This window comes from Rutidosis leptorrhynchoides, chromosome 3, assembly GCF_046630445.1.
Source record: "Rutidosis leptorrhynchoides isolate AG116_Rl617_1_P2 chromosome 3, CSIRO_AGI_Rlap_v1, whole genome shotgun sequence".
In the NCBI taxonomy this organism is placed as follows: Eukaryota; Viridiplantae; Streptophyta; class Magnoliopsida; order Asterales; family Asteraceae; genus Rutidosis; species Rutidosis leptorrhynchoides.
In genome coordinates, this window is record NC_092335.1 from 76,589,305 (window position 1) to 76,614,193 (window position 24,889).

Sequence of the window (24,889 nt, forward strand, 5' to 3'; positions counted from 1 at the left end):
ATTTATATTATATTTATATATTAAATTCTGTCGGCAGATTAAAAGACAAAGATGTGTGGGCTGGAAATACGATCTTCGCGACTTGCGGAGTTTGAAGAAGAAAAGGGCCGCGAGTCGCGGAGCCCCAAATGTTGAAACTGCCTATAAAGCTCGCGCATTCTGATCGTAAAAAAATATATCAATATATATCAATCTCTTTATCTATATACGTAATATTTATATTTATAATTTATATTTTAATTTTAATTTTAATCCTAATAATAAGGGTATGTTAGCGAATGTTGTAAGGGTGTAAGTCGAAATTCTGTCCGTGTAACGCTACACTATTTTTAATCATTGTAAGTTATGTTCAACCTTTTTAATTTAATGTCTCGTAGCTAAGTTATTATTATGCTTATTTAAAACGAAGTAATCATGATGTTGGGCTAATTACTAAAATTGGGTAATTGAGCTTTGTACCATAATTGGTGTTTGGACAAAAGAACGACATTTGTGGAAATTAGACTATGGGCTATTAATGGGCTTTATATTTGTTTAACTAAATGATAGTTTGTTAATTTTAATATAAAGATTTACAATTGGACGTACCTATAAATAACCACATACACTCGATCGGACACGATGGGCGGGGTATTTATATGTACGAATAAACGTTCATTTAACCGGACACAGGAATGGATTAATAGCCACTAGAATAATTAAAACAGGGGTGAAATTATGTACAAGGACACTTGGTATAATTGATAACAAAGTATTAAAACCTTGGGTTACACTCAGTCGACATCCTGGTGTAATTATTAAACAAAGTATTAAAATCTTGTTACAGTTTAAGTCCCTAATTAGTTGGAATATTTAACTTCGGGTATAAGAATAATTTGACGAGGACACTCGCACTTTATATTTATGACTGATGGACTGTTATGGACAAAAAAACCAGACGGACATATTAAATAATCCAGGACAAAGGACAATTAACCCATGGGCATAAAACTAAAATCAACACGTCAAACATCATGATTACGGAAGTTTAAATAAGCATAATTATTTTATTTCATATTTAATTTCCTTTATTTTATATTTAATTGCACTTCTAATTATCGCATTTTTATTGTTATTGTATTTAATTGCACTTTTAATTATCGTACTATTTAATTATCGCAAGTTTATTTTATCGCACTTTTATTATTCGCAATTTCATTATCGTTATTTACTTTACGCTTTAAATTAAGTCTTTTATTTATTTAATATTTTACATTTTGTTTTAACTGCGACTAAAGTTTTAAAATCGACAAACCGGTCATTAAACGGTAAAAATCCCCCTTTATAATAATAATATTACTTATATATATATATTTGTATTTTTATAAAAGTAAACTAATATAGCGTTAAGCTTTGTTTAAAGATTTTCCCTGTGGAACGAACCGGACTTACTAAAAACTACACTACTGTACGATTAGGTACACTGCCTATAAGTGTTGTAGCAAGGTTTAAGTATATCCATTCTATAAATAAATAAATATCTTGTGTAAAATTGTATCGTATTTAATAGTATTTCCTTGTAAAATATAAAACTATTTCGTACCCCCACGCTACGACATCAAGTTATTTTTGGCGCCGCTGCCGGGGAACAATCTAGCTTAAAAGCCAGAAGCGCAACGCTAATAAAAAAAATTATTTTTTTAGTTTACTTTTATACGCTTTTGTAAAAATACGTTTTAAATATTCGAAAACATAAAAAGAAAAACAAAAATATAAATATTTTTAAGATTTTTTTAAATATTTAAGTTTTGTAAAGTTTCTTTATTTTTATTTTACAAAAATATAAGTTTTATTTAAATATTTTGTTTTTATTAAAACATAAAAAAAACGTCGAATTAAATCCTGTACCTGAGTTGAATTTTGGAACCCCGCGACTCGCGGAGTTTGCAGCTTCGAATACCGCAACTCGCGGAGCCGTCTGACACGGGCCACACAGGAACCCTAATCAGCATTAATTACGGAGTAATTATTAATTATTATTATTATTAACCCTAAATTACTTATTTATTATTATAATTAGTTTTAAGTTTTTAAATTAAATTGTATTTTAGTTAAATTAGTTTAATTAAAATATAAAATTAATAGTTTAATAAAATAAATAATATAAAAATAATATTTTTATAAAAACTGTACTTTTTACAACTTTTTGTATATTTTTATATTTTGTCCCTTTTTAATTATTTTAGCGTAATATTTGTATTTTTCTCTCGTATTTAGTTTTAAGATATAGTTTTGGCCATAATTATTTTTTTACTTCTAGATTTTTAGACTTTGCCGTAAAATTCCTTAAGTGCTTTTTCTTTAGACTAAGATTTAGGTGCTTTAGAATTTTGCGACGTCTTTTTAAGTTTTAGTACCTTTTTAAGTTATTTCCATTTAGGATATAGTTTTACTTGTAAGCTTTAATATTTTTAGACACCTTTTACCTATGTATCAATTATCATTCCAATTAGTAATCTCAATTTGCGATTATAATTTTAAGTTAGTGATAGTAATAAGGTTGGGTTAGTCGAGTGTTTTTAAGTTCTATAAGTCACTCTTTTTCTTTCTTATTTTTATTTTTCGACCTTTTTCCGACGCACTCTTTTTCTTTCTTATTTCTCGCTATTCTAGTTTTAGGACATAGATTTTTATTCTACTTCTTATCTAAATTTCTTAAAATTACGAAAATTTATTTTAAGTGGTTAAATTGATAGACATCAAAATTTTCTGGTTCGTAGTAATAGTTGGATTTGTACGTGGACCGGGTTATTGGAGCCAAACAGTCCTCAATTATATTGAGACCAAACGAATCCTGCCCCTCTGCTGCATCTTTTGGCTATTCGAAACGTGGGCAAAATCAGAAAAGTCTATTAATTGGATAACTTATATAATTTTTCTTTCTTTTTAAAAAACTAATAGGATATTCAGTGAATGCTGAAATGTCCCGTTCTTATTGATTAAAAACGTTCCATATTAATTGATTTCGTTGCGAGGTTTTGACCTCTATATGAGACGTTTTTCAAAGACTGCATTCATTTTTAAAACAAACCATAACCTTTATTTCATAAATAAAGGTTTAAAAAGCTTTACGTAGATTATCAAATAATGATAATCTAAAATATCCTGTTTACACACGACCATTACATAATGATTTACAATACAAATATGTTACATCGAAATCAGTTTCTTGAATGCAGTTTTTACACAATATCATACAAACATGGACTCCAAATCTTGTCCTTATTTTAGTATGCAACAGCGGAAGCTCTTAATATTCACCTGAGAATAAACATGCTTTAAACGTCAACAAAAATGTTGGTGAGTTATAGGTTTAACCTATATATATCAAATCGTAACAATAGACCACAAGATTTCATATTTCAATACACATCCCATACATAGAGATAAAAATCATTCATATGGTGAACACCTGGTAACCGACAATAACAAGATGCATATATAAGAATATCCCCATCATTCCGGGACACCCTTCGGATATGATATAAATTTCGAAGTACTAAAGCATCCGGTACTTTGGATGGGGTTTGTTAGGCCCAATAGATCTATCTTTAGGATTCGCGTCAATTAGGGTGTCTGTTCCCTAATTCTTAGATTACCAGACTTAATAAAAAGGGGCATATTCGATTTCGATAATTCAACCATAGAATGTAGTTTCACGTACTTGTGTCTATTTTGTAAATCATTTATAAAACCTGCATGTATTCTCATCCCAAAAATATTAGATTTTAAAAGTGGGACTATAACTCACTTTCACAGATTTTTACTTCGTCGGGAAGTAAGACTTGGCCACTGGTTGATTCACGAACCTATAACAATATATACATGTATATCAAAGTATGTTCAAAATATATTTACAACACTTTTAATATATTTTGATGTTTTAAGTTTATTAAGTCAGCTGTCCTTGTTAGTAACCTACAACTAGTTGTCCACAGTTAGATGTACAGAAATAAATCGATAAATATTATCTTGAATCAATCCACGACCCAGTGTATACGTATCTCAGTATTGATCACAACTCAAACTATATATATTTTGGAATCAACCTCAACCCTGTATAGCTAACTCCAACATTCACATATAGAGTGTCTATGGTTGTTCCGAAATATATATAGATGTGTCGACATGATAGGTCGAAACATTGTATACGTGTCTATGGTATCTCAAGATTACATAATATACAATACAAGTTGATTAAGTTATGGTTGGAATAGATTTGTTACCAATTTTCACGTTGCTAAAATGAGAAAAATTATCCAATCTTGTTTTACCCATAACTTCTTCATTTTAAATCCGTTTTAAGTGAATCAAATTGATATGGTTTCATATTGAACTCTATTTTATGAATCTAAACAGAAAAAGTATAGGTTTATAGTCGGAAAAATAAGTTACAAGTCGTTTTTGTAAAGGTAGTCATTTCAGTCGAAAGAACGACGTCTAGATGACCATTTTAGAAAACATACTTCCACTTTGAGTTTAACCATAATTTTTGGATATAGTTTCATGTTCATAATAAAAATCATTTTCTCAGAATAACAACTTTTAAATCAAAGTTTATCATAGTTTTTAATTAACTAACCCAAAACAGCCCGCGGTGTTACTACGGCGGCGTAAATCCGGTTTTACGGTGTTTTTCGTGTTTCCAGGTTTTAAATCATTAAGTTAGCATATCATATAGATATAGAACATGTGTTTAGTTGATTTTAAAAGTCAAGTTAGAAGGATTAACTTTTGTTTGCGAACAAGTTTAGAATTAACTAAACTATGTTCTAGTGATTACAAGTTTAAACCTTCGAATAAGATAGCTTTATATGTATGAATCGAATGATGTTATGAACATCATTACTACCTTAATTTCCTTGGATAAACCTACTGGAAAAGAGAAAAATGGATCTAGCTTCAATGGATCCTTGGATGGCTCGAAGTTCTTGAAGCAGAATCATGACACGAAAACAAGTTCAAGTAAGATCATCACTTGAAATAAGATTGTTATAGTTATAGAAATTGAACCAAAGTTTGAATATGATTATTACCTTGTATTAGAATGATAACCTACTGTAAGAAACAAAGATTTCTTGAGGTTGGATGATCACCTTACAAGATTGGAAGTGAGCTAGCAAACTTGAAAGTATTCTTGATTTTATGTAACTAGAACTTGTAGAATATATGAAGAACACTTAGAACTTGAAGATAGAACTTGAGAGAGATCAATTAGATGAAGAAAATTGAAGAATGAAAGTGTTTGTAGGTGTTTTTGGTCGTTGGTGTATGGATTAGATATAAAGGATATGTAATTTTGTTTTCATGTAAATAAGTCATGAATGATTACTCATATTTTTGTAATTTTATGAGATATTTCATGCTAGTTGCCAAATGATGGTTCCCACATGTGTTAGGTGACTCACATGGGCTGCTAAGAGCTGATCATTAGAGTGTATATACCAATAGTACATACATCTAAAAGCTGTGTATTGTACGAGTACGAATACGGGTGCATACGAGTAGAATTGTTGATGAAACTGAACGAGGATGTAATTGTAAGAATTTTTGTTAAGTAGAAGTATTTTGATAAGTGTATTGAAGTCTTTCAAAAGTGTATAAATACATATTAAAACACTACATGTATATACATTTTAACTGAGTCGTTAAGTCATCGTTAGTCGTTATATGTAAGTGTTGTTTTGAAACCTTTAGGTTAACGATCTTGTTAAATGTTGTTAACCCAATGTTTATAATATCAAATGAGATTTTAAATTATTATATTATCATGATATTATCATGTATGAATATCTCTTAATATGATATATATACATTAAATGTCTTTACAACGATAATCGTTACATATATGTCTCGTTTAAAAATCATTAAGTTAGTAGTCTTGTTTTTACATATGTAGTTCATTGTAAATATACTTAATGATATGTTTACTTATCATAGTATCATGTTAACTATATATATATATCCATATATATGTCATCATATAGTTTTTACAAGTTTTAACGTTCGTGAATCACCGGTCAACTTGGGTGGTCAATTGTCTATATGAAACATATTTCAATTAATCAAGTCTTAACAAGTTTGATTGCTTAACATGTTGGAAACATTTAATCATGTAAATATCAATCTCAATTAATATATATAAACATGGAAAAGTTCGGGTCACTACAGTACCTACCCGTTAAATAAATTTCGTCCCGAAATTTTAAGCTGTTGAAGGTGTTGACGAATCTTCTGGAAATAGATGCGGGTATTTCTTCTTCATCTGATCTTCACGCTCCCAGGTGAACTCGGGTCCTCTACGAGCATTCCATCGAACCTTAACAATTGGTATCTTGTTTTGCTTAAGTCTTTTAACCTCACGATCCATTATTTCGACGGGTTCTTCGATGAATTGAAGTTTTTCGTTGATTTGGATTTCATCTAACGGAATAGTGAGATCTTCTTTAGCAAAACATTTCTTTAAATTCGAGACGTGGAAAGTGTTATGTACAGCCGCGAGTTGTTGAGGTAACTCTAGTCGGTAAGCTACTGGTCCGACACGATCAATAATCTTGAATGGTCCAATATACCTTGGATTTAATTTCCCTCGTTTACCAAATCGAACAACGCCTTTCCAAGGTGCAACTTTAAGCATGACCATCTCTCCAATTTCAAATTCTATATCTTTTCTTTTAATGTCAGCGTAGCTCTTTTGTCGACTTTGGGCGGTTTTCAACCGTTGTTGAATTTGGATGATCTTCTCGGTAGTTTCTTGTATAATCTCCGGACCCGTAATCTGTCTATCCCCCACTTCACTCCAACAAATCGGAGACCTGCACTTTCTACCATAAAGTGCTTCAAACGGCGCCATCTCAATGCTTGAATGGTAGCTGTTGTTGTAGGAAAATTCTGCTAACGGTAGATGTCGATCCCAACTGTTTCCGAAATCAATAACACATGCTCGTAGCATGTCTTCAAGCGTTTGTATCGTCCTTTCGCTCTGCCCATCAGTTTGTGGATGATAGGCAGTACTCATGTCTAGACGAGTTCCTAATGCTTGCTGTAATGTCTGCCAGAATCTTGAAATAAATCTGCCATCCCTATCAGAGATAATAGAGATTGGTATTCCATGTCTGGAGACGACTTCCTTCAAATACAGTCGTGCTAACTTCTCCATCTTGTCATCTTCTCTTATTGGCAGGAAGTGTGCTGATTTGGTGAGACGATCAACTATTACCCAAATAGTATCAAAACCACTTGCAGTCCTTGGCAATTTAGTGATGAAATCCATGGTAATGTTTTCCCATTTCCATTCCGGGATTTCGGGTTGTTGAAGTAGACCTGATGGTTTCTGATGCTCAGCTTTGACCTTAGAACACGTCAAACATTCTCCTACGTATTTAGCAACATCGGCTTTCATACCCGGCCACCAAAAATGTTTCTTGAGATCCTTGTACATCTTCCCCGTTCCAGGATGTATTGAGTATCTGGTTTTATGAGCTTCTCTAAGTACCATTTCTCTCATATCTCCAAATTTTGGTACCCAAATCCTTTCAGCCCTATACCGGGTTCCGTCTTCCCGAATATTAAGATGCTTCTCCGATCCTTTGGGTATTTCATCCTTTAAATTTCCCTCTTTTAAAACTCCTTGTTGCGCCTCCTTTATTTGAGTAGTAATGTTATTATGAATCATTATATTCATAGATTTTACTCGAATGGGTTCTCTGTCCTTCCTGCTCAAGGCATCGGCTACCACATTTGCCTTCCCCGGGTGGTAACGAATCTCAAAGTCGTAATCATTCAATAATTCAATCCACCTACGCTGCCTCATATTCAGTTGTTTCTGATTAAATATGTGTTGAAGACTTTTGTGGTCGGTATATATAATACTTTTGACCCCATATAAGTAGTGCCTCCAAGTCTTTAATGCAAAAACAACCGCGCCTAATTCCAAATCATGCGTCGTATAATTTTGTTCGTGAATCTTCAATTGTCTAGACGCATAAGCAATCACCTTCGTTCGTTGCATTAATACACAACCGAGACCTTGCTTTGATGCATCACAATAAATCACAAAATCATCATTCCCTTCAGGCAATGACAATATAGGTGCCGTAGTTAGCTTTTTCTTCAATAACTGAAACGCTTTCTCTTGTTCATCATTCCATTCAAATTTCTTCCCTTTATGCGTTAATGCAGTCAAGTGTTTTGCTATTCTGGAAAAGTCTTGGATGAACCTTCTGTAGTAACCAGCTAGTCCTAAAAACTGGCGTATGTGTTTCGGAGTTTTCGGGGTTTCCCACTTTTCAACAGTTTCTATCTTTGCCGGATCCACCTTAATACCTTCTTTGTTCACTATGTGACCGAGGAATTGAACTTCTTCCAACCAAAATGCACACTTTGAAAACTTAGCGTACAATTCTTCCTTCCTCAATACTTCTAACACCTTTCTCAAATGTTCACCGTGTTCTTGGTCATTCTTTGAGTAAATAAGTATGTCATCAATGAAAACAATGACAAACTTGTCAAGGTATGGTCCACACACTCGGTTCATAAGGTCCATGAACACAGCTGGTGCATTAGTTAAACCAAACGGCATGACCATAAACTCGTAATGACCGTAACGTGTTCTGAAAGCAGTCTTTGGAATATCATCTTCTTTCACCCGCATTTGATGATACCCGGAACGTAAGTCAATCTTTGAATAAACAGACGAGCCTTGTAGTTGATCAAATAAGTCGTCGATTCTCGGTAGTGGGTAGCGGTTCTTGATGGTAAGTTTGTTCAACTCTCGGTAGTCGATACACAACCTGAATGTACCATCTTTCTTCTTGACAAACAAAACAGGAGCTCCCCACGGTGATGTGCTTGGTCGAATGAAACCACGCTCTAAAAGTTCTTGTAATTGGCTTTGTAGTTCTTTCATCTCGCTGGGTGCGAGTCTGTAAGGAGCACGAGCTATTGGTGCAGCTCCTGGTACAAGATCTATTTGAAATTCAACGGATCGATGTGGGGGTAATCCCGGTAATTCTTTCGGAAATACATCGGGAAATTCTTTTGCAATGGGAACATCATTGATGCTCTTTTCTTCAGTTTGTACTTTCTCGACGTGTGCTAGAACAGCATAGCAACCTTTTCTTATTAGTTTTTGTGCCTTCAAATTACTAATAAGATGTAGCTTCGTGTTGCCCTTTTCTCCGTACACCATTAAGGGTTTTCCTTTTTCTCGTATAATGCGAATTGCATTTTTGTAACAGACGATCTCCGCTTTCACTTCTTTCAACCAGTCCATACCGATTATCACATCAAAACTCCCTAACTCTACTGGTATCAAATCAATCTTAAATGTTTCGCTAACCAGTTTAATTTCTCGATTCCGACATATATTATCTGCTGAAATTAATTTACCATTTGCTAATTCGAGTAAAAATTTACTATCCAAAGGCGTCAATGGACAACTTAATTTAGCACAAAAATCTTTACTCATATAGCTTCTATCCGCACCCGAATCAAATAAAACGTAAGCAGATTTATTGTCAATAAGAAACGTACCCGTAACAAGCTCCGGGTCTTCCTGTGCCTCTGCCGCATTAATATTGAAAACTCTTCCGCGGCCTTGTCCATTCGTGTTTTCCTGGTTCGGGCAATTTCTAATAATGTGGCCCGGTTTTCCACATTTATAACAAACTACATTGGCATAGCTTGCTCCGACACTACTTGCTCCGCCATTACTCGTTCCGACACCATTTGTTCCTTTCGTTCTATTAACCCCTGGTCCGTAGACCTCACACTTCGCCGCGCTATGACCATTTCTTTTACACTTGTTGCAAAATTTGGTGCAGAACCCCGAGTGATTCTTTTCACACCTTTGGCATAGCTGCTTCTGATTGTTGTTGTTGCGGTTATTATTGTTGTTGGGATGATTGTTGTAGTTGCTGTTGTTGTTGGGCCGTTTGTTGTAGTTGCGATTGATGTTGCGATTGTTGGGATAATTGTTGCGATTATTGTTGTAATTGCTGTTGTTGTTGTATTGGTGATTCTTATCACCGTTTTCCTCCCACTTTCTTTTGACTTGCTTCACATTGGCCTCTTCAGCAGTCTGTTCTTTAATTCTTTCTTCAATCTGGTTCACTAGTTTGTGAGCCATTCTACATGCCTGTTGTATGGAGGCGGGCTCGTGTGAACTTATATCTTCTTGGATTCTTTCCGGTAATCCTTTCACAAACGCGTCGATCTTCTCTTCCTCATCTTCGAATGCTCCCGGACACAATAGGCACAATTCTGTGAATCGTCTTTCGTACGTGGTAATATCAAATCCTTGGGTTCGTAACCCTCTAAGTTCTGTCTTGAGCTTATTGACCTCGGTTCTGGGACGGTACTTCTCGTTCATCAAGTGCTTGAATGCTGACCACGGTAGTGCGTACGCATCATCTTGTCCCACTTGCTCTAGATAGGTATTCCACCATGTTAACGCAGAACCTGTGAAGGTATGCGTAGCGTACTTCACTTTGTCCTCTTCAGTACACTTACTTATGGCAAACACCGATTCAACCTTCTCGGTCCACCGTTTCAATCCGATCGGTCCTTCGGTTCCATCAAATTCCAAAGGTTTGCAGGCAGTGAATTCTTTGTAGGTGCATCCTACACGATTTCCTGTACTGCTAGATCCAAGGTTATTGTTGGTATGTAGCGCAGCCTGTACTGCGGCTATGTTTGAAGCTAGAAAAGTACGGAATTCCTCTTCATTCATATTCACGGTGTGTCGAGTAGTCGGTGCCATTTCCTTCAAAATAGTTAAATGGAACAAGTTAATCATACAGAATATTAAGAGTAGTTAATAGTAATTCGTAGCATAATATGAACTCATTTATAAAAGCTTTTTCTTCATATTAGCGTTTTATAAGTTTAAATTCGGGTAGTACCTACCCGTTAAGTTCATACTTAGTAGCTAATATACAATTCAACTACTACAATTCTATATGAAAAACTGATTATAATAATATTTCGCGTTCAAACTTTTATACAATATTTTACAAACTTACAATACCGCTTATTTTACATAAAGCATGAAATATAGCACACAATAACTTTGATACAAGATAGTTGTGAAGACAATTCTAGCTAGTACACAAGTCGTTCAGCAAAGGCAATAAAGAAACGTAATTCATACGTCCAGAAACAAGTCATGCATTCTGGTTTTACTAGGACTACTTCCCATCCTTGGTCTTGTGCAACATAACCGTTATGGCCGTTGATAAGACAGCGTGTTGTAACGTCGTCAAAGGGACGAGGGTTACGTAATGTCCAACAGTCCCGTAATAATCTAAAAACCTCATTTCTTACCCCAATTACCGACTCCGTCACTTGTGGAAATGTTTTGTTTAATAGTTGTAGCCCGATGTTCTTGTTCTCACTTTGGTGAGAAGCGAACATTACTAATCCGTAAGCATAACATGCTTCTTTATGTTGCATGTTAGCCGCTTTTTCTAAATCACGAAGTCCAATATTCGGATATATTGAGTCAAAATAATTTCTTAACCCGTTGCGTAAAATAGCATTTGGGTTCCCCGCAATATATGCGTCAAAGTAAACACATCGTAACTTATGGGTTTCCCAATGTGATATCCCCCATCTTTCAAAAGAAAGTCTCTTATAAACCAAGACATTCTTGGAACGTTTTTCAAATGTCTTACAAACTGATCTCGCCTTAAATAGTTGTGCCGAGGAATTCTGGCCGACTCTAGACAAGATTTCATCAATCATGTCTCCGGGTAGGTCTCTTAAAATTTTGGGTTGTCTATCCATTTTGTGTTTTTAAACTGTAAAATAGACAAGAGTTAGATTCATAAAAAAAATACTTATTAATACAAGCAATTTTTACATATATCATAAAGCATAAGAACGCTATATTACATATATTACACCACACGAATACAACTATCTTATTCCGACTCGCTCGTTTCTTCTTCTTCGGTTTTGGTTCGTTTTGCCAAGTTTCTAGGGATATATGATGTTCCCCTAATACGAGCCGTCGTTATCCACATTGGTTTAGAAAAACCTGGTGGTTTAGAGGTTCCCGGGTCATTGTTACAACTTAAGGACTTCGGGGGTTGACGATACATATAAAGTTCATCGGGGTTGGAATTAGATTTCTCTATTTTTATGCCCTTTCCCTTATTATTTTCTTTTGCCTTTTTAAATTCAGTTGGGGTAATTTCTATAACATCATCGGAATTCTCGTCGGAATCCGATTCATCAGAGAATTGGTAATCCTCCCAATATTTTGCTTCCTTAGCGGAAACACCATTGACCATAATTAACCTTGGTCGGTTGGTTGAGGATTTTCTTTTACTTAACCGTTTTATTATTTCCCCCACCGGTTCTATTTCTTCATCCGGTTCCGATTCTTCTTCCGGTTCCGATTCTTCTTCCGGTTCCGACTCTTCTTCCGGTTCCTCTTCGGGAACTTGTGAATCAGTCCACAAATCATTCCAATTTACATTTGACTCTTCATTATTATTAGGTGAGTCAATGGGACTTGTTCTAGAGGTAGACATCTATCACATAATATCAAACACGTTAAGAGATTAATATATCACATAATATTCATATGTTAAAATATATAGTTTCCAACAAAAATGTTAAGCAATCATTTTTAAAGAAAACACGGTCGAAGTCCAGACTCACTAATGCATCCTAACAAACTCGATAAGACACACTAATGCAAATTTTCTGGTTCTCTAAGACCAACGCTCGGATACCAACTGAAATGTCCCGTTCTTATTGATTAAAAACGTTCCATATTAATTGATTTCGTTGCGAGGTTTTGACCTCTATATGAGACGTTTTTCAAAGACTGCATTCATTTTTAAAACAAACCATAACCTTTATTTCATAAATAAAGGTTTAAAAAGCTTTACGTAGATTATCAAATAATGATAATCTAAAATATCCTGTTTACACACGACCATTACATAATGATTTACAATACAAATATGTTACATCGAAATCAGTTTCTTGAATGCAGTTTTTACACAATATCATACAAACATGGACTCCAAATCTTGTCCTTATTTTAGTATGCAACAGCGGAAGCTCTTAATATTCACCTGAGAATAAACATGCTTTAAACGTCAACAAAAATGTTGGTGAGTTATAGGTTTAACCTATATATATCAAATCGTAACAATAGACCACAAGATTTCATATTTCAATACACATCCCATACATAGAGATAAAAATCATTCATATGGTGAACACCTGGTAACCGACAATAACAAGATGCATATATAAGAATATCCCCATCATTCCGGGACACCCTTCGGATATGATATAAATTTCGAAGTACTAAAGCATCCGGTACTTTGGATGGGGTTTGTTAGGCCCAATAGATCTATCTTTAGGATTCGCGTCAATTAGGGTGTCTGTTCCCTAATTCTTAGATTACCAGACTTAATAAAAAGGGGCATATTCGATTTCGATAATTCAACCATAGAATGTAGTTTCACGTACTTGTGTCTATTTTGTAAATCATTTATAAAACCTGCATGTATTCTCATCCCAAAAATATTAGATTTTAAAAGTGGGACTATAACTCACTTTCACAGATTTTTACTTCGTCGGGAAGTAAGACTTGGCCACTGGTTGATTCACGAACCTATAACAATATATACATGTATATCAAAGTATGTTCAAAATATATTTACAACACTTTTAATATATTTTGATGTTTTAAGTTTATTAAGTCAGCTGTCCTTGTTAGTAACCTACAACTAGTTGTCCACAGTTAGATGTACAGAAATAAATCGATAAATATTATCTTGAATCAATCCACGACCCAGTGTATACGTATCTCAGTATTGATCACAACTCAAACTATATATATTTTGGAATCAACCTCAACCCTGTATAGCTAACTCCAACATTCACATATAGAGTGTCTATGGTTGTTCCGAAATATATATAGATGTGTCGACATGATAGGTCGAAACATTGTATACGTGTCTATGGTATCTCAAGATTACATAATATACAATACAAGTTGATTAAGTTATGGTTGGAATAGATTTGTTACCAATTTTCACGTTGCTAAAATGAGAAAAATTATCCAATCTTGTTTTACCCATAACTTCTTCATTTTAAATCCGTTTTAAGTGAATCAAATTGATATGGTTTCATATTGAACTCTATTTTATGAATCTAAACAGAAAAAGTATAGGTTTATAGTCGGAAAAATAAGTTACAAGTCGTTTTTGTAAAGGTAGTCATTTCAGTCGAAAGAACGACGTCTAGATGACCATTTTAGAAAACATACTTCCACTTTGAGTTTAACCATAATTTTTGGATATAGTTTCATGTTCATAATAAAAATCATTTTCTCAGAATAACAACTTTTAAATCAAAGTTTATCATAGTTTTTAATTAACTAACCCAAAACAGCCCGCGGTGTTACTACGGCGGCGTAAATCCGGTTTTACGGTGTTTTTCGTGTTTCCAGGTTTTAAATCATTAAGTTAGCATATCATATAGATATAGAACATGTGTTTAGTTGATTTTAAAAGTCAAGTTAGAAGGATTAACTTTTGTTTGCGAACAAGTTTAGAATTAACTAAACTATGTTCTAGTGATTACAAGTTTAAACCTTCGAATAAGATAGCTTTATATGTATGAATCGAATGATGTTATGAACATCATTACTACCTTAATTTCCTTGGATAAACCTACTGGAAAAGAGAAAAATGGATCTAGCTTCAATGGATCCTTGGATGGCTCGAAGTTCTTGAAGCAGAATCATGACACGAAAACAAGTTCAAGTAAGATCATCACTTGAAATAAGATTGTTATAGTTATAGAAATTGAACCAAAGTTTGAATATGATTATTACCTTGTATTAGAATGATAACCTACTGTAAGAAACAAAGATTTCTTGAGGTTGGATGATCACCTTACAAGATTGGAAGTGAGCTAGCAAACTTGAAAGTATTCTTGATTTTATGTAACTAGAACTTGTAGAATATATGAAGAACACTTAGAACTTGAAGATAGAACTTGAGAGAGATCAATTAGATGAAGAAAATTGAAGAATGAAAGTGTTTGTAGGTGTTTTTGGTCGTTGGTGTATGGATTAGATATAAAGGATATGTAATTTTGTTTTCATGTAAATAAGTCATGAATGATTACTCATATTTTTGTAATTTTATGAGATATTTCATGCTAGTTGCCAAATGATGGTTCCCACATGTGTTAGGTGACTCACATGGGCTGCTAAGAGCTGATCATTAGAGTGTATATACCAATAGTACATACATCTAAAAGCTGTGTATTGTACGAGTACGAATACGGGTGCATACGAGTAGAATTGTTGATGAAACTGAACGAGGATGTAATTGTAAGAATTTTTGTTAAGTAGAAGTATTTTGATAAGTGTATTGAAGTCTTTCAAAAGTGTATAAATACATATTAAAACACTACATGTATATACATTTTAACTGAGTCGTTAAGTCATCGTTAGTCGTTATATGTAAGTGTTGTTTTGAAACCTTTAGGTTAACGATCTTGTTAAATGTTGTTAACCCAATGTTTATAATATCAAATGAGATTTTAAATTATTATATTATCATGATATTATCATGTATGAATATCTCTTAATATGATATATATACATTAAATGTCTTTACAACGATAATCGTTACATATATGTCTCGTTTAAAAATCATTAAGTTAGTAGTCTTGTTTTTACATATGTAGTTCATTGTAAATATACTTAATGATATGTTTACTTATCATAGTATCATGTTAACTATATATATATATCCATATATATGTCATCATATAGTTTTTACAAGTTTTAACGTTCGTGAATCACCGGTCAACTTGGGTGGTCAATTGTCTATATGAAACATATTTCAATTAATCAAGTCTTAACAAGTTTGATTGCTTAACATGTTGGAAACATTTAATCATGTAAATATCAATCTCAATTAATATATATAAACATGGAAAAGTTCGGGTCACTACAAATGCACCGAGCAAGACGTTCACCACCTTTTGTACGTTCACCACCTGTAACTAGATCAAGACATTTAGCAAATATTACCGCCGTTGATTTTTCTTTAGAATCGTCATCCAGTCGACCAAGTACTCCAGTTCAAATTTCCGATAATCCATTTTTTGAACCCGACCTCACAATTGAGAATCCGGAGAATATTCAGGGATGATTCATAGATCCTGAACCACTAAACGTTCCTCCGGAACCACCAATCATTCAAACAGAGATTGTTGAGGAACGAACCATTAAATCAGAATCCTCTAGTGATTCCGATTCAACAAATTCAATTATGGACAATCTGGAACCTTTAAGTATGGAAGACCGAATGAGAGCTAAACGCACTGGCCAAGGTCACGCAATTACTCATCCAGACATTAATGCGCCAGATTTTGAAATCAAAGGACAAATTCTACACATGGTAACTAATCAATGCCAATTTAGTGGTGCACCGAAGGAAGATCCAAATGAACATCTTCGTACCTTTAATAGGATCTGCACACTATTTAAAATAAGAGAAGTTGAGGATGAACAAATATATCTCATGTTATTTCCCTGGACTTTAAAGGGAGAAGCCAAAGATTGGTTGGAATCGTTACCTGAAGGGGCGATTGATACATGGGATGTTTTAGTTGAAAAATTTCTTAAACAATTTTTTCCTGCATCTAAAGCCGTAAGACTTCAAGGAGAAATTGTTACGTTCACACAGAAGCCAAATGAAACTCTATATGAGGCGTGGACAAGATTTGGAAAGTTATTAAGAGGATGTCCGCAACATGGTTTAGACACCTGTCAAATAGTACAAATATTCTACCAAGGATATGACATCACTACAAGAAAAGACATCGATATAGCAGCTGATGGTTCTATTATGAAGAAAACAGAAACTGATGCTTATAAAATTATTGATAACACTGCTTCCCACTCACATGAGTGGCACCAAGAAAAAGATATCGTTAGATCATCTAAAACAGCTAGAGCCGATTCTAGCCATGACTTAGATTCCATTTCCGCAAAGATAGATGCTGTCGAGAGACGAATAGAAAAGATGACTAAGGATATTCACTCAATACGAATTAGTTGTGAGCAGTGTGGAGGACCACATTTGACAAAAGATTGTCTCAGTATTGAATTAACAATGGAACAAAGAGAGAATATTTCATACATAAACCAAAGGCCTGGAAATAATTATCAGAATAATTATCAACCGCCAAGACCGATCTACAATCAAAATCAGAATTATAACCGAAATATTCCATACAACAACCAACAAGGTCCTAGCAATCAACAAGTATCCAATAATACTTACAACCAGCAAAGACCTAATTTTCAAAACAAATCACCACAACCCGATGATAAAAAGCCGAATTTAGAAGATATGATGACGAAGCTAGTTGAAACTCAAACGCAGTTTTTCACATCTCAAAAACAAACCAATGAACACAATGCTCAAGCATTTAGAAATCAACAAGCTTCTATTCAAAACTTGGAACAAGAAGTAAGTAACCTAGCAAGGTTAATAGGTGAAAGAAAACCGGGAAGTTTACCTAGTGATACAAATGCTAACCCCCGGAATGAAACAGCTAAAGCTATTACCACAAGAAGTGGTACAACACTTAAACCACCTGAAATACCTGTAACTTCTGATGAAACTATTCCTACTCCACAAGAACCACAACCTGAACAAGATAAGAAAACAGAACCGGTAGTTGAAAAGGTTAATGAAGATAACACAATTAAGGCTAAACCTTATGTTAAACCATACCAACCACCACTTCCTTACCCTAGTAAAATGAAGAAAGAGAAACTTGAAGCCGAGCAATCCAAATTCTTGGATATGTTTAAACAGATAAATGTAAATCTTCCTTTCATTGATGTGATTTCAGGAATGCCTAGATATGCTAAATTCTTGAAAGATCTGATCACGAATAGAAAGAAAATGGAAGAACTCTCGGCTGTTACTATGAACGCTAATTGTTCAGCAGTGCTGTTGAATAAGATACCAGAAAAACTATCTGATCCAGGAAGTTTCACAATTCCATGTTTTCTGGGTAGTCTTAGTTCAATAGAAGCATTGGCAGACTTAGGTGCTAGTATAAATCTAATGCCGTATTCACTATACGCTAAACTAGACTTTGGAGAATTGAAACCAACAAGAATAAGCATACAACTAGCCGATCGATCAATAAAATATCCTAGAGGGATAATGGAGAACATGCTAGTTAAAGTTGGTACTTTAGTATTTCCAGTAGATTTTGTTGTTCTGGACATGAAAGAAGATTCTCAAGTTCCTCTCATATTAGGAAGACCATTCTTAAACACGGCTAAAGCAATGATAGACGTGTTCGGTAAGAAATTGACCCTAAGTATAGAGGACGAGAGTGTTACCTTTTCAGTTGATAGAGCAATGCAACAACCGCAATCTGCAGATGATACATGTTATTATATTCAAACTATAGACTCACATGCAGAATTGTTAGAAGAATTTCCAGAATTACAAGGAACATGAGAATGTTCTTTAGGAGAAGGTAATAAACCAATTAATGAAGCTGAAATATTAGCTACACTTATAGCTAATGGATATGAACCAACAACAGAAGAAATTTAAATGCTAAAAGAAGAAGACAGATATCGATATAAATCATCAATAGAAGAACCTCCGAAATTAGAGTTAAAGCCACTTCCAAACCATTTGGAATACGCTTATTTACATGGTGAATCAGAATTACCTGTAATAATATCGTCTTCTCTTACTGAAAATGAGAAATCACAACTCATTTCTGTGTTGATAGCTCATAAACCAGCTATTGCATGGAAGATTCATGATATTAAAGGAATAAGTCCTTCGTATTCTACACATAAAATCCTTATGGAAGAAGGTCATAAAACGTATGTGCAACGCCAACGAAGACTAAATCCTAATATGCAAGATGTAGTTAAGAAAGAGATCATTAAACTGCTAGACGCAGGTCTAATTTATCCAATCTCTGATAGTCCATGGGTAAGCCCAGTTCAATGCGTGCCTAAGAAGGGTGGCATGACTGTCATTACAAATGAAAAAAAATGAGCTTATTCCTACTAGGACTGTAACAGGATGGCGTGTGTGTATTGATTATAGAAAATTAAATGACGCCACCAGAAAAGATCACTTTCCCTTACCTTTCATTGATCAAATGTTGGAAAGATTAGCCGGAAATAGTTACTATTGTTTTCTTGATGGATTTTTCGGATATTTTCAAATTCCAATAGCACCCGAAGATCAAGAGAAAACCACATTCACGTGCCCTTATGGTACTTTTGCTTACAAACGCATGCCATTTGGACTTTGCAACGCCCCTGCAACCTTTCAAAGGTGTATGATGGCGATTTTTCATGACATGATAGAAGAATGCATGGAAGTTTTCATGGATGACTTTTCAGTCTTCGGTGATACATTTGAATCATGTCTAGTTAATCTGGAACGAATGCTCATTAGATGCGAACAATCAAATCTAGTTCTTAATTGGGAGAAATGCCATTTCATGATTAAAGAAGGCATCGTTCTTGGACATAAAATCTCAAAGGAAGGAATTGAAGTGGATAGAGCTAAAGTAGATGTAATTGCCAAACTTCCACATCCCACCAATGTTAGAGGAGTTAGGAGTTTTCTAGGGCATGCCAGTTTTTACCGACGTTTCATAAAAGATTTTTCTAAAATTGCCACTCCTATGAATAAACTCCTAGAAAAAGATGCTCCATTCATCTTTTCAGATGAATGTATCAAATCTTTTAATATTCTTAAAGAGAAACTCACTAATGCGCCGATCATGATAACACCAAATTGGAATCTACCATTTGAATTAATGTGCGATGCAAGTGATTTTGCAATGGGAGCCGTTTTAGGACAAAGGATTGAAAAACAATTTCAACCTATATATTATGCTAGTAAGACGTTACAAGGAGCACAAAAAAATTATATAACTACTGAAAAAGAACTCCTTGCTATTGTGTTTACTTTTGACAAATTTCGTTCATATCTCGTTCTAGCAAAAACGGTGGTCTATACCGACCATTCTGCTCTTAGATACCTATTTTCGAAACAAGATGCTAAACCAAGATTAATCCGCTGGATCTTACTCTTACAAGAATTCGATATTGAAATCCGAGATAAAAGAGGAGCAGAAAATCTCGCCGCTGATCATCTTTCTCATCTTGAAAATCCTGAGTTAGAAGTTCTAAATGAATCGGCCATACAAGACAACTTTCCTGATGAATATCTATTGAAGATAGATTATAATGAAATACCATGGTTTGCAGACTATGCAAACTACTTAGTATGTGGATTCCTTGAAAAAGGATTATCGTACCAAAAATGAAAGAAATTCTTCAGTGATATAAAACACTATTTTTGAGAAGATCCATATCTGTTTAAAAGTTGTCCCAATGGAATAATACGCCGATGTGTATTTGGAGATGAAGCTAGTAAAATTTTAAACCATTGTCACACAGGACCAACAGGAGGGCATTATGGGTCTCAACTAACAGCAAGAAAAGTTTATGAAGCTGGATTCTATTGGCCTACAATTTACAAAGACGCACATCTTCTTTGCAAATCCTGTGATGCTTGTCAAGGGCCGGAAAAATAAGTCAACGTGATGAAATGCCACAAAATGTCATTCAAGTATGTGAAGTATTTGACATTTGGGGTATTGACTTTATGGGTCCATTTCCAAAATCTCATAATAATCTCTACATTCTCGTTGCCATTGATTATGTATCTAAATGGGCGGAAGCACAAGCTCTCCCAACTAATGATGCACGAGTTGTAGTCAACTTTTTAAAACGTCTTTTTGCAAGGTTTGGAACACCGAAAGCTTTAATAAGTGATCGGGGAACTCATTTCTGTAATAATCAACTTGAGAAAGTTCTTAAAAGATATGGAGTAACTCATAAAATCTCCACCGCATATCATCCACAAACAAGTGGACAAGTTGAAAATACCAACCGAGCTTTAAAACGTATTCTAGAGAAAACCGTAGAATCAAATCCGAAGGAATGGTCCATTAAGTTGGAGGATGCACTCTGGGCTTTTAGAACAGCCTATAAAACTCCAATTGGAACCACACCTTTTAGACTTGTTTATGGAAAAGCATGTCATCTTCCAGTAGAAATTGAACACAAAGCATTTTGGGCTTTGAAGACATGTATGTAGTGACCCAAACTTTTCCATGTTTATATATATTAATTGAGATTGATATTTACATGATTAAATGTTTCCAACATGTTAAGCAATCAAGCTTGTTAAGACTTGATTAATTGAAATATGTTTCATATAGACAATTGACCACCCAAGTTGACCGGTGATTCACGAACGTTAAAACTTGTAAAAACTATATGATGACATATATATGGATATATATATATAGTTAACATGATACTATGATAAGTAAACATATCATTAAGTATATTAACAATGAACTACATATGTAAAAATAAGACTACTAACTTAATGATTTTTAAACGAGACATATATGTAACAATTATCGTTGTAAAGACATTTAATGTATATATATCATATTAAGAGATATTCATACATGATAATATCATGATAATATAATAATTTAAAATCTCATTTGATATTATAAACATTGGGTTAACAACATTTAACAAGATCGTTAACCTAAAGGTTTCAAAACAACACTTACATGTAACGACTAACGATGACTTAACGACTCAGTTAAAATGTATATACATGTAGTGTTTTAATATGTATTTATACACTTTTGAAAGACTTCAATACACTTATCAAAATACTTCTACTTAACAAAAATGCTTACAATTACATCCTCATTCAGTTTCATCAACAATTCTACTCGTATGCACCCGTATTCGTACTCGTACAATACACAGCTTTTAGATGTATGTACTATTGGTATATACACTCCAATGATCAGCTCTTAGCAGCCCATGTGAGTCACCTAACACATGTGGGAACCATTATTTGGCAACTAGCATGAAATATCTCATAAAATTACAAAAATATGAGTAATCATTCATGACTTATTTACATGAAAACAAAATTACATATCCTTTATATCTAATCCATACACCAACGACCAAAAACACCTACAAACACTTTCATTCTTCAATTTTCTTCATCTAATTGATCTCTCTCAAGTTCTATCTTCAAGCTCTAAGTGTTCTTCATATATTCTACAAGTTCTAGTTACATAAAATCAAGAATACTTTCAAGTTTGCTAGCTCACTTCCAATCTTGTAAGGTGATCATCCAACCTCAAGAAATCTTTGTTTCTTACAGTAGGTTATCATTCTAATACAAGGTAATAATCATATTCAAACTTTGGTTCAATTTCTATAACTATAACAATCTTATTTCAAGTGATGATCTTACTTGAACTTGTTTTCGTGTCATGATTCTGCTTCAAGAACTTCGAGCCATCCAAGGATCCGTTGAAGCTAGATCCATTTTTCTCTTTTCCAGTAGGTTTATCCAAGGAACTTAAGGTAGTAATGATGTTCATAACATCATTCGATTCATACATATAAAGCTATCTCATTCGAAGGTTTAAACTTGTAATCACTAGAACATAGTTTAGTTAATTCTAAACTTGTTCGCAAACAAAAGTTAATCCTTCTAACTTGACTTTTAAAATCAACTAAACACATGTTCTATATCTATATGATATGCTAGCTTAATGATTTAAAACCTGGAAACACGAAAAACATCGTAAAACCGAATTTACGCCGTCGTAGTAACACCGCGGGCTGTTTTGGGTTAGTTAATTAAAAACTATGATAAACTTTGATTTAAAAGTTGTTATTCTGAGAAAATGATTTTTATTATGAACATGAAACTATATCCAAAAATTATGGTTAAACTCAAAGTGGAAGTATGTTTTCTAAAATGGTCATCTAGACGTCGTTCTTTCGACTGAAATGACTACCTTTACAAAAACGACTTGTAACTTATTTTTCCAACTATAAACCTATATTTTTTCTGATTAGATTCATAAAATAGAGTTCAATATGAAATCATAGCAATTTGATTCACTCAAAACGGATTTAAAATGAAGAAGTTATGGGTAAAACAAGATTGGATAATTTTTCTCATTTTAGCTACGTGAAAATTGGTAATAAATCTATTCCAACCATAACTTAATCAACTTGTATTGTATATTATGTAATCTTGAGATACCATAGACACGTATACAATGTTTCGACCTATCATGTCGACACATCTATATATATTTCGGAACAACCATAGACACTCTATATGTGAATGTTGGAGTTAGCTATACAAGGTTGAGGTTGATTCCAAAATATATATAGTTTGAGTTGTGATCAATATTGAGATACGTATACACTGGGTCGTGGATTGATTCAAGATAATATTTATCGATTTATTTCTGTACATCTAACTGTGGATAACTAGTTGTAGGTTACTAACGAGGACAGCTGACTTAATAAACTTAAAACATCAAAATATATTAAAAGTGTTGTAAATATATTTTGAACATACTTTGATATATATGTATATATTGTTATAGGTTCGTGAATCAACCAGTGGCCAAGTCTTACTTCCCGACGAAGTAAAAATCTGTGAAAGTGAGTTATAGTCCCACTTTTAAAATCTAATATTTTTGGGATGAGAATACATGCAGGTTTTATAAATGATTTACAAAATAGACACAAGTACGTGAAACTACATTCTATGGTTGAATTATCGAAATCGAATATGCCCCTTTTTATTAAGTCTGGTAATTTAAGAATTAGGGAACAGACACCCTAATTGACGCGAATCCTAAAGATAGATCTATTGGGCCTAACAAACCCCATCCAAAGTACCGGATGCTTTAGTACTTCGAAATTTATATCATATCCGAAGGGTGTCCCGGAATGATGGGGATATTCTTATATATGCATCTTGTTAATGTCGGTTACCAGGTGTTCACCATATGAATGATTTTTATCTCTATATATGGGATGTGTATTGAAATATGAAATCTTGTGGTCTATTATTATGATTTGATATATATAGGTTAAATCTATAACTCACCAACATTTTTGTTGACGTTTTAAGCATGTTTATTCTCAGGTGATTATTAAGAGCTTCCGCTGTCGCATACTTAAATAAGGACGAGATTTGGAGTCCATGCTTGTATGATATTGTGTAAAAACTGCATTCAAGAAACTTATTTTGTTGTAACATATTTGTATTGTAAACCATTATGTAATGGTCGTGTGTAAACATGATATTTTAGATTATCATTATTTGATAATCTACGTAAAGCTTTTTAAACCTTTATTGATGAAATAAAGGTTATGGTTTGTTTTAAAATGAATGCAGTCTTTGAAAAACGTCTCATATAGAGGTCAAAACCTCGCAACGAAATCAATTAATATGGAACGTTTTTAATCAATAAGAACGGGACATTTCAGTTGGTATTCGAGCGTTGGTCTTAGAGAACCAGAATTTTGCATTAGTGTGTCTTATCGAGTTTGTTAGGATGCATTAGTGAGTCTGGACTTCGACCGTGTTTACTTGAAAAATGATTGCTTAACAAATTTTGTTGGTAACTATATATTTTTAACATGTGAATATTATGTGATATATTAATCTCTTAACGCGTTTGATATTATGTGATAGATGTCTACCTCTAGAACAAGTCCCATTGACTCACCTAATAATAATGAAGAGTCAAATGTAAATTGGAATGATTCGTGGACTGATTCACAAGTTCCCGAATAGGAACCGGAAGAAGAGTCGGAACCGGAAGAAGAATCGGAACAGGAAGAAGAATCGGAACCGGATGAAGAAATAGA